Genomic DNA, 14,553 nt, shown 5'->3' with positions numbered 1-14,553 from the left:
CAATAAACGTGAATTCGGAGCTTCCATTAAATGTTCGCTTACAAAGTTGTAAATACTACATGAGGGGGTCATTCATATAGACTTATGTCACGGACAAAGTAAACACAACCCCAAATAAACACACCAAGGAACCGGGTCACATGGATGTATAAAGTTACCTGGATACAGACCCTGTTCATTTCTATGAAAGTTGCTCAGTGGCGCATGAAGCCAAAATGGTCCAACTACTGCATATAAAATTACCCCTGATGATCGGCACTGCTTCTGCATCATTGGGTCCATAGAACAGGTGCACTAGAGACTTTTACTGCAATTTACTTTTACTTTTACCAATCTGGCTTCTTCTAGTTTAGAGCTCCGCTAACTTGAATAGGGATTAACTAGTTTTAATTGTGTGGCTCCTCTAGACTTTCCATATGGAATAAAAATATCAAACCAAATAATGACGAGATAGTGAAACGAGATATTTGGCAGGATCTGAGTTGCAAAAAAAAAAAAAAAAAAATCCACTGGTTTACAGACATTTCTTCAGCAATGTAAGTCAATGGGAAAAAATCTTTTTGGGCCACAGAGCATGACATAATGGTAGGCTATGATTACAAAATTTGGCCTCTGCGAAGGAATGCACTTCCCTTACAAAGAAATTGCAAATCACAGCACAGTGAAGGAATAGCCCGCCTTACTCTGCCTCTGATTGGCTTGCCCTTACATTTGTATGCTTACCCTAACCAATCCCACTCCACCTGTCTAAACCGAACTAATCCAACCAATGAAGCCAATGAGAAGTAGCCAGTTATTGGGAGAGTAGGGCAGGTCATTACTAGTATTCACTAATTCGCTTCCTGGGGGCCTAATGGGTCCTTTCTTTATGGAATCCACCATGTTGTTTACAAATTATCTTATGTAGAAAAAATACTGTTATGTCCTTTGCATTATTGTTCTTAATACACACTGAATAACAGTTTATGGGCTATAAGACTATGACCTTTGATTTTGTTTTCACGTGTGTCATCAAATGCTAATGCTAACAGAATTTGATGACGCAAGACATTTGTTTTCTGGGAATGCACCTGCCAGCTTTTTTAATTTCATAGTGTTTGTCTTTTCTCCGTCACCTTGTTTTTGTTCCCCAAATTTGACTACTGAAATGTTTTGCAGTCCATGTTTATTCATATATGATATTTTTTGCTTGTACCTTTGAAGCAGTGGCTCCAACACTCTGGGACTCTCTTCCATTTAGCATATGCTCCGCTGTCTCAGAAGAAGCTTAAAACCAACTGAGGACCCATCTTTTCAAAATGGCCTTCCCCACCCTAAGATAGTGCTTGTTCCTTGATGTGTTTCTTTTTTGGTCCTCTGTTGCTTGTGTTTTTAGTCTCTGTTGTATGGTCTTTTACTTTTTTCTTATGGCCTATGTTTCTACTGTTGTGTGCATTCTTATTCACTTCTATTTTCTTCTTTTGAGAAGTCGCTCTTTCTTTTTCTCTTCTTTTTCCTGTTTCCATATGTTCATGAATTAGAGACATAAAGCCTCAGAATGATTGAAAAAATTGTACAGACACGTCCTCACCTCAAGGCAAATTCACGACTGTTCGCATATACTCACATCTTGGTCTTGAGTTTTGCACCACCTCTAAAATTCACTTTCATGTTCTGCCTAAAAACATCTTTAGTTTAAGACCACCAGCCTGGTGAGGCTCTCAGAGTCAAGACCTTTTTCTGCAGCCTAACCATAGAATCAATTTTGTCATATTCAACTTTTTAAAAAAGTTAGCAATTTGTACACTTTCATTTAGAGTATCTGCACTTGTCTGCAGTTGACTTTATGTACACATATTCAGTTGTTATACCTTTTTCTACAGTAAGCAAATATAATCATTCAGATTTTTCATCTCTTCTGAACAGTTTGCTCATAATTTGAAGTTCAGGCAAGCTTGTGCTCTAAATTGCAGAGATTATCAATTTAATAATTTTCAGACTAATCTCTCCACAAACCAGACATCCATCAAGAATCTACACTGCCCTGTTTCAGACCCCATATAAAAATAATGGTTAGATGCAATGATAATAGCAATAGGCTATTTAGTAATTATATTCTTTAAAAAAAAGAGTACCAAAGAAAAATATGAGAAACCACAGCTGATGGGCGGATGTGGTGGTGCTCAGAGGCCACTGAGAAAACAACACATCCTGCTCTTGTTATCCCAACTGTAGAATTTGACACTTTTTTTCCTAAAATTACATGACATGAATATGCGTGTGATTTGAACTTATCCTCATGCCAAAATAAAAGCCCTATTTTAATGTTATTAATACGTTTAGGCAAACTAATAATCAAATGAGCAACATGTAGTACAGGAAAAAAGTTAACATTATCCACCTTTCATTTGGACTGTTTTGAAAGAGACATGATGCATTGCATTGGTTCTGGCTTTAAAAATGTTGTTATTTCAGTTGATAATTAAATTGCTGGTTCAACCAGGCAAGTTCAATCCCTGCTCAAATTATTGTTGCAAATCCTTGGCTATCTAACCATTATTTTGTTCATGAAAATACTGAATAGCACCCATGTATTCCTGGTCACCTGGCTCAACCATGTGAACTTCAGTACGCTTCACCAAGCTTACTGTGTGCATGCAGTCTGTGTACAATTCTCCCAGTACACTTCTCAGTTTTCTTCTCAGTTTCTGAGTCAGAAACAAGACAAGATTGTGCAAGTGTTACTTTTAGGCGACTGCTGGAAACAGTTATTTCCAGACAAGCAGATCAGAGATATTATTTTTGAGAAGAAGTACTTCACAGCACTGGGTGAGAATATGTGTACACCAGGGATCCATAAAAGCCCACCTACTGTAAGACTGTCTGATCAGGTTTATAGCTATAGCTGTACTGTATGTAGAGTAGAAATAGAATAGAAAGCCTTTATGTGTGGGAAAACAAGTAAAAATAGTTTATTTTTACTGGTGAATGTGTATAAAGAGAGTCATAAAGAAACAGAAAGCAAAGACCTGTAAGTAAAACTGGATGCAGTAAAAGTATTGACTTAGTGTTGAAGAAAAACTTTGCTATGGTTGACTAAAGAATTCTGAGAAATAGGAAGTTGTTTTTTATTGGAACTTGTACTAAAATTAAATAGTGCACCTGTTTGTACTGCAATAATAAATTTTGACTTAGCATAGCAGAGAAAGAGCAGTGCAGTTAATAACACTGATGATGGCTGTGTTTCGTGTTGGTGAGACAGCATGCACACTAACAATACCTTGGAACATGCACACCTAAAAGGAGCACAGCCATAATTAATGCTATTAATTATGGCTGTGCTTTTCCTACTATGACATATCAAAATGAAATGGGTTTTTCCATTTTCCAAGCCATTATTATTACCATGACATGTACGCTGTGAATTTCTATTACAAACTGTCATATCAATTCAAAACTGCCAGAAACCAGAATTTCACAAACAAAGAGATGAATACATTTCGAATTGGTGGATTTAATGCTCACTGTACTCCAGGTTGTGCGGTGAGCACACAAAAAGAGTCTTTTCATTCACCTGTCACATTCAGCTCTCCAGAGTGGAAAGAAGAGGTCAGGATAAACATGAAAATCAATGCTATCGGCCATGAGAATACATAAGCAAAGCTTTGCAGTTGTGTCATATTGGTCTACAAATGTCAGATTTTCTTTATTTGGCATTAAATCTCTGCTTTGAAATATGTCAAAATGTGTTTGTTTTTTTTCTATACCCTAACATGGTACATTCTGTTAAAGCAAACATCCACAGTTTAATTATAACCATTCAATAATCTGCAATGTTAGAGCCTCAGTGTCACCTCTCTGTCGTTGTCAGCAGGGAGTACCAGGGTCTATAGTTTAAAATAAGAAGTTCTTAATTTTTACTTTCTGCCTCCTGCTCTCTTTTGTGAAAGCTGAAATGTGTTGTAATACAATATCTCAAAAATATTATGCTTATATCTGCTTTGTTTTCTGCATGTTTATTTAAATGTGTTCAAAAAGTTCAGTTTATACACCTCTGATGAAGCTTGAAGTTGTTGCAGCTGAACGAGTATCTGAACATATTGGGGGTTTACATGAACAGATATTTCAGTTCATCTTGTGTGCATTTATAGCCTGTTCTCATTACCAAGTTGCCAACTACCACCGCTTGGTCAGTGATTTGGGTCAGACACTGACGCAAAAAGGCACCTTTCGTGGTGGTATGATAAGCCACCGGGTGATCTCAGTTAATAATGCCACCTGACAGGGTCCAGTTGTAATGCTGCCGGTTTTCAAGCGAACATGGCACCTTTCACAGCAGTATGATATGCCACAGGACAGCATCAGTTTGAAACGCTGCCGGTAACAACACATATTAGGGGCTGAAAAGTCCCTATAGGGCGGGTGGGAGGGGAGGTGGATGGGTCCAGCAAACCCTGGACTTTTTGTTTCTCTTTTGAATGTTGAGCCGAACCATGATGCTTTTTTTCTAAACCTATCCACATGCTTGTTTTTCACAAGGAACTAAATGCAAACTTGTGTTGTTTTACTGACATTGTAAGTTATTTTGAAAAGACTGCATGCATCTAACAATCAGAAACTGCACGCCTGTGAAAATGGAAGTGTGTTTTGTGAAGACACAATGCACTCAACAGGCTTAAATTGACATGCTGTCAACAACAAAGTCAGCAGATATCAAATATTTTAAATGTTTCTGGGCCAGATATAAAATACACTTATTATATTGTAGTATCAGCATAATGTATTCTCATTTGTTTTGAATAAATTATACTGTATTTCATCACTTTTTCACATGTTTGTCTATCCTAGATGAAGGTGCTTTTACGCACTTGTTATGAGACAGAAGAAAACACTATGCAAGTGGGATGTGCGTTGGCATGTAATATACGCAAGCTTAATCAATGACATACAGTGCTAAACTCTGCTGTGCTGTGCTGGAGGAGATAATCCTCAGTTGAACGCTCTCCAGTGCTTGCTTAGAGATGGTCAACAATCCATGATAGTTGCCAAGAAATCTACTTTGTAATTATGGACACATTGATGCATATGCAAAACATTTTTCGTCATGTTTCTGTTTGATAGTGGCTCTTGCATGCATAACGAAGCAATGCTTTCACATACTACACACACTGATACGCCCACCCAATCAAATCTCATTCACTCTTGCACATACAGACCCATAAAAAAACCCACACAGTCTCCCACACACCACATATCAGATAAGCTAGCTCCTCTACATTCCCAATTCAGCCTGGTTATTGGATGTTTGGTTTTCAATATGACATGAGTGGTGTGTGCGTGTGTATGTGTGTGTGTGCGTGTGTGTGTGTGTGTGTGTGTGTATTTCAGTTGCTGTTGTTGTTATTTATTCCTGTTTTTAATGTTGTTCGGCTATGCAGCCAGGGAGCAGAATTAATTTCTTTTCTGATGGTTGGGTATCAGTGTCTCAGCCAGATGAATTATGCTTTTCTACCATATGTCATTTCCTCTCAGCCTGGCAACACTGGAACCATTTGGTAACGTGAAAACAAATTATCTTCTGCTGGCTCCTGCTCAGATTCAATTAAAGCGGTGCAGAGTAATTATATGGAGGTACAAAAGAGTAATAAATGAAAAATAATTAATTAACCTAATAATCTTTATTTACTGTATGATCCCCTTCATATTAAGTGTGGGATTCTGTCAATGTGTGACATCTCATAAATCGTTGCAGTCTGACGTTAGTCACTGAAGTTCCACTGAAGACAATGTTGTGTATTTAAATCATGTTTGATTTGATGTAGCCTACTTGCTACGCTCAGAGCTATCATAATTACTATCACCAGCACCCATGGAGAAAATATGCATGCTACAGCTAAAAGTGGTGTTTAATTTACGGGTAGACACGCATTGGGACAGTGACATTGCATACATACATGATGTGACAAATAACAACAAGAAGCACGTAGGATGAGATTATTCCATAAACAGCAAGTTATTGTGTAGTATTTTGTCTTCCATAGCAAATCACTAAATTGAAGCAAAATTAAAAGAAAGTTTAGAAATAGTTCAAACCGGGCAGAGCAAAATTCTCTGAAGAAAAAAATATGCTTGCAGGTAAAATATGTTTTAACATTTGAAATTATGGAAAAACGGAGAGAACAATTAGTAAATTATAGTGATGAAAATCAAATTGCTGAAAAAAGTTGAGTTTTGGTTTAAATAAAGTTCTAAATAAAGCTGAAGAAACATAAACGCTTAGTGAGTGCAGTTAAAGTGCCAAAAGGTACTGACCTTTTGCTAAGCCCGACTTTGTTTGCTGTTGTCAAGCCTGTTAGTTTTCACACTCGGTGTGTCAATATGGCATTTTCCGCAATATGAGCGAGAAATATTCCACAGAAAATAACAGCAAATTTTTGGAGTAATAATTCTGAAATATCAGGAAGGAGTAGACCGAAAGGACATGCACTTGAGAGTGATATTGACAATATAATTTGTCTGCAGAGTATTGTAAATGAGGAGAACATTATATTGGGGGTAAAGCTCACAGGTCCCAGGCACCTCACGACTTGGCAGTTCACATTAAGGATAAGTATATAAGGGAGCAAAAATATTCGTGCACAGCAGGGTAAGTCAGTAATGTTTAGTTATGACTCTATAGGTTTCATTATCTACTATATGTTTGCTCATGCGGGAGGCTGGCTAACTTTAGTTAGCAACTCATCTTAGAGCAAACAAATGATTTTTTTTTACCTTTGATGGATTCAACTGTGAATGAGGTTTTCCAGCTTTGTTAAATCAGATACCTTAACACAGTCTTACTCCTAATTCATCAAATACCAACGCTTGGTCAGTAGCACTATGTGTCAATCTATCAGGCTCTTTGTACCCCTCTAGCATCAATTCTGGATGCTCAAGGACAGCAGGTAAATTTAAACTCATTACATGCATTGTGTGCTTTCAAAATAGATTTCCATTTTCACAGGGAATGTACAGTGTCTCCTCAAAAAATGCATACAGTCTATTGATTTATTCATACCCCAGTGTTTTTAGACTTACTTCCTGAGGGTTTTGACAATAAGTACATAGCTCAGTTTAGGAAAAAAAAAAACAAAACATGTGGTCAGGTTTAGAAAAAAACATTATAGTTTGTCTTAAAATAAGTACATTTGCTACTAAGGTAATGAAATGTCACATACATCACATGACATTCTTCACATTAGTATGCTACACATTAGCACACTATGTCGTTATTTAAATAACAGACTTTTGGTTTCTCATGGGACACAAACAGAGGTCTCCTGGTTGAACATCTGGAGTTTGTTTGACCTCTCCACCTCCCATCCAACCTGCCCTATAGTGGACCCTCACTCTCTATACTATGGCAGATGTCTCAAGCATCAAAACATGCTCTGCCCAGTGCCTCTTCCTCTGCCACTAAAGGGTGCCTCAGTGTGTCACTATACGATACCTAGGGCTGCTGAGCAAGAGCCAGTATTTGACAAGTTAGGGGTAAGACCAAGTTTGACATCTCTCTCCTCTTGCGTTTCTGGCCTTAGAAAAGCAAAAAATACAAAACACTGCTGCTAAACTTTGGGTATATCTGCTGCTGGACTTGAGGGATCCACATGTACACCATTTCGGCATTTGCCCTCATTATGAGAACTTGACACGCCTCCCGCGCTAACGGCTACTAATGCAGGATTGGACAGTGGCCACTTTAGGGAGGGCTTAGAGAAGGGGTCAGTTGAAGATTCAGATGAAGTTAGACAGGAGCTGAAATCCTGATCAATTAAGCTGTTCATGTCAGCTGAAGTGAAATCTACGAAAGCAGATAAAATCACAATAAGAGATCATGCAGTGGGCATAGTATTTGTGCTGTCATTGTAAGAAATGCAAGCAGTTGAAATGTCTGCTAAAGAGAAAGAAATTAAGGCAATTGAAATTTAAATTGACCTATGATCACTGAAAGCAGTTTAAATGTCAGCTGAATGTCACTGTAGTTAAAGCGTAAGGTGTTATATGCACTATAGCATCACTTAAAATGGCAGTTGAAGTAGCTGAACTACAAGAGTTAAAATGTGTTTGTAAATTGAGGCCAAAAGCAGTTAAACATATTAGTGAGTAAAATATAGAAGCTGTATCATCTTTAGTTGAAATGTAGTAAAGAAAGCAGTTAACATGTCTGAAAAGGAAGCAGCAGACAATAGAGGTAGCTGAAATGCTTGCATTGAAGGCAGTTGAGGTTATAGTTGGGTATGTATGACAACAGTTAAACCCTTAATGACTTAAATTATTAATATTGTAAAACAATGAAAGCAAGTTTAAGACTCGTTATCACACTAACTAGTCCTGAGTTGTTTTTTTATTTGTTGTTGAAACTCATTTTAGGTGACATCTTTAATTTCTGCATATTTTCAGAGCATGCACAAGCCCTTAGTTTATATTAATAGTGCATTTTAATATGATGTCTTTGTATTAATAGCAGTGAGGAATTCTAACTTTACCTTAACATGCAGCGGTCTTGCACATTGCTTATTATTGTTACTCAGTCAACCATGTAAAAGGGTTAATTAACTACATCTACAACCACAATTTGGGTTCCATGGAGAAACATTGTTACTCTCTATTCCTTGTGATGGATATTCCTTTTTTAAATTATTATTATTAAAACTGGCTTAGTTGCAAGACTGTGTGGTTGTTTCTGTGTAGTGTTAGCGAACAGCCACTCCATTACGACTGTAACACACACACACACACACACAGACACACACACACACACACACACAGCACTGACAAATTTAAGTGTGACACCCTCTCAGAGATAGACAGTGGCCCGCAGCTAGGCACTGAAAACATGAGGGGATAACAAACTCCAAACCTTGCAGCGAACCATCACACAACTCGCTTTCAACTTCCATCACTGTTCTGAATACATGTCCCATATAAAATATGATAATAATAATGCTTTTCAGTTATTATCCACATGTTATTAAAAATCTTTAAAGGCTGTAAGGCTGAAAGGGAAAAAAGGCAATAAAACCAATTCAATGGTGTTTCAGCAGTGATAATATGTTTAATAGCGCAGAAAACATGTCTCTGTAGAGAATGAGTTTTAGGCCTTAAGTCATTACACATCAGCTCTATCCTTCTGTTGCCCTCTTGGTTAGATGAAGTGATGATAACAGCTACAACATGATGATGACGAGGAGCGCTGCTATTTATAAGGAGAGTTTTGCTCTGAGATAAGGTCTCAGTCTAATACAACATGTACCATAACTATGAGAACTTCTTTTCCAATGGCTTAAGACATTCACTTACAACATTTTGACATTTAAATCAGCAAACCCACAGACGTTTAGTATAACAGACTGATGCTCCCTGCAATGGACCATTTTAGCATCTTTGATTGTTTTGGGTTTACCGCTTGCAACATCACTGTTCAGGGCCGACTCTCACAAGACTCATCAACACCAAAGCAGGGGAAAAAGCTTGATAAACCCACCCATGGGAAAAATGTGTACCCTTGGTCAATCTTCATTTTGATGTGTTATAGAATAAACTCAGCTAAACCCAGTTGAGCCTCAGCTAAACTTACTTGAGTATATGTTTTATAAAAAACAAATCTGACGTCAAAGAAGATCTTAGCACAGCATGCATGCATAGACCCAGCCATACCAGAAATTTAAAGTAACAGAACAATGATTCAGGTGTCTATTTCACATGTCATACAGATCTGTTTGGAGTCTGAACAGCAACAAGGTCCTCATCTCTCTGTATTTAAACTGTCAGACACCCTGGAGCCTCCTCACATACCTGCTTGCAGACAGTGAAGGACTCTGATGCCTTCCAAAATTCAAAAAATGACAATGGTTAAATTATACATTCATACATTATTATTATTAGTTACTATTAGTCATTATTATGCATGATGATATTTAAACTGTTTCCTATTTTAAAAATTTCCATGAAACCCACTGTTTGCGACCATAAATTGCATAAATAATGACATCATCAGACCTCAGGATCAGCATTTCGGTGCCATATTGGGTTTTTGGTGCCTGAAGTGACCATATTTTAACTTTAAGCCTAAAAGCCTCTGGGAACCCAAATCAACAAAAACTATCTTAAAATGTAATTTAGGGCCTTACACTAATAATAAAAAGCATCAAAAATTACCAGACATTATACCCTCAATCCAAATTTGAAATACTCTCATTTAGTTTTTTTGAAGCTGGGTTGATTTGGGCATGGTTATTCCCGATCCCTATCACATGATATGGATGAAGCCTATCAAAAATTCAAAATCAGGTGTCAGTTGATGCTAATTTTACATGTCAAATTGAAATCCCTCAATGGTCCTTTCAATAGGGTGCGTTCGTAAACTCACTCTGAGTAGAAACTGGACTGTTCATAAATTTGGAGCACTGTTGGAATGTACCATTCAGTTATTCAGAGCACTGCACTCTGGGAGTGTCAGAGTGCACTCTGGGCACTCTGTTTGGGGAAAAGGAGCAGCCAAGGGCCAAGTGAACGTGTAATGAACTTAGCCATTCGTTAATTCCTTCAGAAATAGAACGCTCCAAGGCCTCAAACAACAGCTCTATCATTTTAGTGTAGAGTGTTGATACTTGCACAAAATCGCTCGCAAAGTTAGCTACCAACTGGTAAACATAGAGAAGTTAACAGCTGAGAACCCTATATTTGCCTTCAGGGAATTGGTGGAGACCAAAACAGAGCTAAAAGAAAAGCAAACATTGGATCTACATTAATTTAGTGCCCAGAAACAAGACTTAGAAATAAATGCTAATGTCCATCTGTGATGGCTGATAATGTTAAAAGGTGTCATATATGTTTGCATCATCAACTGCATGCTACATACAGCAGCAAGCATTTTATAATATCTCATCTTGCAATGCTTTTAGCCCAAAATTACCCACCCTCATTCTGATTCCCTTCGTCCAGCCACTGTGTTTGTGTTTTATGTCGAGCCCTTGGGGGTCATTACCTCTATTACACTCCTCAGTGATGATGGGCATGAAAGGTAAACTAGATTCATTTTGTTCTTACTTTATTTTCAGTAACATTCTCAATGTTGACTCACATCTGTGCCTCTTAGATTTTCAAATAAACATGTAGTACAATCATTGCCAGCTGCGTTTTGTTTTGAATTCGTGGACATATTTTTGTGTTTAGAGACTGCTGGTTTGTGTACTGTACCAAATGCCTTCTGTAAACCATTACTGATATATCTAATCTAATCAGGTTTTCTGAATTGTTGTTTCTCCCCTCCTACTTGATATTCAAACCATGTGCTGAATTGAAACATGCCAATAAGCACAGACAATTTAGTCAGTAAATAAGATATTGTTACCCCCCCACAAGAGGTGTGGGTAAAATTAAATGATTTGCTTGTGTAATGAATGACACCTGTGCAATAAAAAAAAAAAAAAACCTTTTTGTTACTGGACGTACTGCTGGCTAGTTTATTAGAAGTCTTAGGCCTGTGTGGACCAATAAGGAACAAGGACTGCATACTGACAAATCTGCAGGACACTTCATTATATTATTCTCAATTAAAACCTGTCCTCAGCAGCATTAGTCATCTTAGCACTCGTCATTCATACTAATTAACGCTTGCCTTCCGTGCCACATGCTGGAAGAGGATATTTCAATATCCCATTAAGCGATTCCAAGATATGCCCTTGATTGACGTTCCCTTAAATCCGGGAGGTAATTACATTATATGCTTCAGTTTTCTTTTAATAATTTCAAATTTCCTCAGGTTTTTTTTGAGTATTATGTTTAATTTGTGTTAAATTCATCCACACCAACACTGTACAAGATTAAAAAAAAAGAAAAAAAAAAAAGACAACACTAGCACTGGCACACTGACTTAGAATGAGAGCTTTTAAACATACAGTACATGTGTATACATGCTAATAGCATGTTAATGCATGTATGCAAATAAAATATCATGTATTCTTCCATTACATTATTGACTTGCATTTTTTCATAAGAAGACAACCATCAAAACTACACACTGACCATGTTTACATGCAATTAGCTTTATTATAAATAAAATAAACCAGCTACTATTCAGAGTGGAAAACAGTGACTGAGACACCTTACATTTTAGGAATTTACTTTCCATGTTTTGTGTGGCACAGTTGCACAGGAAAGGGTCTGTGATTCATGCTTTACTCAATTTACTGACCTGCTGCATAAAGGCCTATATGGCTCTTTGTGCTTAGCTGTCACAGCACACAGATGAGCGTCCTGAGTCTGCATATACCTGACTGTCAGCAGGTTTCATCAGGAACTATTTTCTACTGAAAGTATAGATAGGGAAGCTTTGCTGCTGCAGCCCGGTCGGCAGAATAATATGTTGGCATGGTACATTTCTGCAAACTGTGGATTTGTTACATGCGTTTGTAGCAACAAAAGCAGATGTTTTTTAATGACAGTTCAGGACATGTCCAGCCATGTATGAAGTCACAAAAATTGGTATTTTTTTAACGAGAGTTTGGGACATCTCAAGCCATCTTTTAAGTGTCAAAAATGGGTATATTTAATGATTGTTTGGGACATGTCCAGCCATGTTTGTAGCAAGTAAAGTGAGCGTTTTTAAAATGATAATTGCAGACATGTCTAGCTGTGTTTGAAGTGACAAACCTGGGAATATTTAACAAGAGTTTTGAGAAATATTCAGTCATGTTTAAAGTGAAAAAAATGGGTATTTTTAACAAGAGTTTTGGACATGTCTGTTTGTGTTTGTCAAGACCAAACAGAGTATTTCAAGACAAAACATGTCTTACCTAACCTAACCAAGTGGTTTTTGTTTCTGGACCTAAACACATGTCAGCCATAGTGTTGTCACAACATAACATTTAAGTTTAAACCTATATGCTCAAAATTAAACATAAAAACATAACATGACCATGGTTCACAAACGTGTACAATGCCAAAATTGGTTGGTCATTGCTAAGTTTATCAAATAAAGTCCATTTTACTTAGATAGCAGTGACATCTCAGAGACATCTTTAAGAAAGAATGTCTAAATGCACAAAAAATGAACAGGGAAGAGGGAAAGCATATTTATATTTAAATTGGGTGAATTAACCTATAAATTTGCAGTTAGATGAATGTATTTCATCATTCTCATTACATATTGCTTCGTCTTTGGTGGAATTAGCTGTGTTAAACGACTAAAATAATCAGAACCATCATTCCATGGTTAAAATGCAAAGGCATACAGTCAAACCTCCACATGTTGTTGCTGTCTTTAAAACTATTTACTTCCATGCTGAGAGTATGCCACAAAAATATTAATTACTGCATGTTTTGACAGGACATCTGTTACTCCAGAAAGGTTTGCTCATGAAAAATATTATAAATGTATCCCATAGCTCTGCACACACTCTAAATGGTCTGGTGTAATGAGTTTTTTGTAATGAACATCCAATGCATGATGATTAATAGTTCTGGGCTCTTATTTGTAGAATGCAATCGGTTATTCCGTAACATGTCGGTGCAAACCTCTTTTTCTTTGTCGCATTCTAACAGAGAAGAAGCAGGTCTTTGTTTTGCTTCAAATGTAAATTACAGTGTTCACAGGGTAATTGTCACCTTATCATATACAAAGAAAAGGGAAACTGTCACCTGTCACATGAATTATAACCTATTCTCAGCACAGTGTGAGTGTCAAAACACCATGGAGGTAGGGAGTGAATAAAAAAATCACAGGTATGTTAATACATGCAGTGTGATGCATGCAGTCTGCATTGTGTGAAATGAAAAACGGGATTCTTATACTGGATTTTGTACGTTATATCGCAGGTACAATAGAATTGAAGTATTTCTATGAATTGCAGTTTTGATGTCACTACCTGTATCTGATTCCTCTTTTGACTTATGTTTGGATTTCACCTCTAAGGTGCAATCCAAACATAAATATCAATATTCTTTTTGAGCTGGACATCCGACTGTACCATTAGCAGATTTCGGGACAATATGACCGTGAGTGGGAACATCAAAAACATCAAAAGGCATCTTTATACTGTGTTGCCAAAAAGTGCTGTGTAATGGCTTCCTCCATTGCAGGAAGTTATTTTTGCAGCATGACTACTTTTTTTTTTTCTCAACCTCTGTTTTTTTTTTGGCTTTGATAGCAAACAGCAGAAAGGTGACAGGAAGCAAGTGTGAAAAGAGAGGAGGGATGAATTGCAAACAAACATGATAACATAAAAGTAATTATATTCAATCATTATAGTATGCTATATAGTAGTATAGTATATAGTATACTATGATTATACTACTGTCTTTGCAAAACTCTGGACCATAATTTTATTATTATTTTATTATTTTTTTATATATATATATTTTTTTTATGACAAATGGTAGAGTTTACGATTCTCACTCTACAATATAAGCAGAAGGCAGCTAAGAACAAGGTACAGTCAAGGTTAGGGAAGGATTGTGGTTTTCAGAAGAAAAAAGTTGATTGCATGTTTGTGACAGGATAAAAACACCAGTTTCCTGGAGTTTTTAGCTTAA

General features: G+C 36.9%; 1 protein-coding gene across 1 annotated transcript in view; it reads right to left on the bottom strand.

The window, feature by feature from the left end:
• tox3 (TOX high mobility group box family member 3) overlaps positions 1–14,553 on the bottom strand; it is a 118,898-nt gene that overhangs the window by 44,907 nt on the left and 59,438 nt on the right. The window lies entirely within an intron of this gene.

This window comes from Plectropomus leopardus, chromosome 1 (genome assembly GCF_026936395.1).
Source record: "Plectropomus leopardus strain MGB_pleo_1.0 chromosome 1, ASM2693639v1, whole genome shotgun sequence".
In the NCBI taxonomy this organism is placed as follows: domain Eukaryota; kingdom Metazoa; phylum Chordata; class Actinopteri; order Perciformes; family Serranidae; genus Plectropomus; species Plectropomus leopardus.
Note: the sequence above shows the minus strand (reverse complement) of the source record. Positions and strands in the feature narration are given on the sequence as shown.